The sequence below is a fragment of the Trachymyrmex septentrionalis genome, unplaced genomic scaffold, assembly GCF_001594115.1.
Source record: "Trachymyrmex septentrionalis isolate Tsep2-gDNA-1 unplaced genomic scaffold, Tsep1.0 scaffold18, whole genome shotgun sequence".
Lineage (NCBI taxonomy): Eukaryota > Metazoa > Arthropoda > Insecta > Hymenoptera > Formicidae > Trachymyrmex > Trachymyrmex septentrionalis.
Window position 1 is genome coordinate 57,339 of NW_017304969.1, and position 2,505 is coordinate 59,843.

Below are 2,505 nucleotides of genomic sequence, written 5' to 3' on the forward strand. Positions count from 1 at the left end.
ATGCACAGATAGGGGAGATAGTTAATATATTTTGAATACAGTTAGTTACTGTACTTCCATTTCACAGTAAGAATATATATACAGATATATATGTTTATTACACATATAGTATTTATTACACATATAATATTAAATATTGCTTTAAATATCGATAATTTTAATTATAACGTGCTTAATTATAACAGAAATCTAGAGAAGTATAAAAAATACGGAACAATGCAAGTTCGCAAAACTTTGCTTTCGACAAAAAATTTCGATTATCAATTTCGGGAAATTATATATGTATTCTGATCAATAACACTGGCATATCTCGCGTTTTTATTTTGTTGTTACTGATTAAAATATGTAACAACAGAGTAGTACATTAATTCCGAATAATAAATATTAATCAAAGATAAAATTATTAAATTTTTGTTTAGTTTAATACAACTTATGTTTGTTAAGTAAATATTGACTTATAGTACATCGAATTCAATTTTCACAAGAAAGAAATATATTTTTTCTCAACATAGAAATTTACAAACATGATATGATTCTGTTTCTTATTTTATCTAAATCTTAATAACTGTTAGTATTCTCTGTCATTATATCAAAGTATAAATAAACACATTATAAAATGAAATAATACATAAGTTATATAGGAATTTAGCCTATACATTTCCTGTTTATTTATCCTCCGTATATGTAAATGATAACAGTCTTTTATCAATTTATTGTTTTGAGATATGAGAAACGAAATTCTGTAGAATAAACGATGTTATGATAGTATTTTTTATCGTAAAATGCTAATATGTAATATAAAACATTCAATATGCACAATTATTTTCAAAAAGAAATACATCAAGCTATTCATAATTCTGAAGAACAAAGATAATAATTAATACACAAATATAAAAAAAGTGTCAATAAAGCAATAATACTAATTTAAACAACTCGTAAGTATACAAGATATCTGGAAAATCGCTCGGAATGCTTCGGGAAGTGATTCGGGACCCAAAAGAAAAAAAAGAGCTACATATAAACATAAGATACATATAAACATAAATTCGGAAATAAGTCGTTTCCGAGTTATAACCACGTTTATGTTAAAAAAAATGTAATTGCTTTTTCATAATTGCAATACTAATTTATTTCATAGTGTTTTAATTACATTTCGAACTATTTTGGCATTAGCCAGGATGCACTACGTAGAAATATAATCCGCTTGGTATCCCTCTAGTAAAATAAAAGAAATGTTTCAAGTAAAAGAATTTAAAAAAGGAGGGATGCGAAACAGAATATGTTCCGTGTGATGCATCTTGGGTAACGCCACAATAGTCCGAAATGTAGTTATTTATGTTAAAACACAAAATAAATTACGATTGTGATTATGATAAATAAATTACAATTTTTTAAATTTTGTTTATTTCAATTATTTGTAAAGCGTTTTATATAAAATAAATGCGTTTTTAATAAATATAAAAGCTATATTATATTTTTATATTATATTATATTTTATTGTGTTACGTCCGGCGGACTCACGCGACTCTTTTCTTTCATAGAGATCTCGAATTCCTCGAAACACTAAAATTTTATATTCTTTCCTTTTTTTTCTCTATCTTAAAAACTAAAACAAGGAATCCGGTATCTCCTCATGAATGTCGCTCCGAGATACAAATCAATAATAAATACCTATGGAAAAGCGTAAGACCGACGCCAAGATTAACGGTCAAGTCGCGGACGATTCTCGCGAATTACAAAATTACAAAATTAGAAACGGCACGCGATGTTCAGGGGTATTCTGGGTGGTCCCGTGGCGACGATGCATGCGCGACTTCTCGGTGCCCGAGAAGCGCGTTTCCCCATAAATCTTAAGATCATAAAATTTTGGAGTTTCACTTTCCCACTCTACAGATTCCTGTCAACATCCTTTCCTCCCCCAAAATCTTGACCAATCCAAGAGCAAAAGAAAATCCTACTACCAGCCAACGAAACCTATTCCACCAATCCAAATTTGAGTAATCTGGGGCGATTAGTATAAAAATCGCGGTTCCGCAACCCTTACATCAGATAGAGATTTTCTCTAAGTTCTCGAGTTATACTTGTCGGGTGATAAGTTAGAAAAGCGGTCGCAATACTCAAAGTTGATAGAGTCTGTGAGTCGGTCGCAATACTCAAAGTCGATAGAGTCAGTGAATTTGTCGCGATACTCAAAAAGTTCTATCCGATTTTCGAAGCCTCTTTCTCCAGTAGAGTCAGTGTTAAAGAAACATCACCAGCCTTGCACATCCTGGCCGGAGGATCTCCAACGATAAGCATCTCAGTAGTAAGTCAGTATCTCCATTCTTTAGCTCCCTCCTCGCTTTATCTTTTGGTAATTTATTTCAATATTTCATTTTATTTTATTTTTTTTTATTATTCATTTGTTTTATTTTATTTTTATTCTTTTCTTTCTTTCTTTCTCCCTTTTGATCTCCTATAAGAAAATGAAAACATTGCAGTCCGTTCACATTATAATTTCAATCT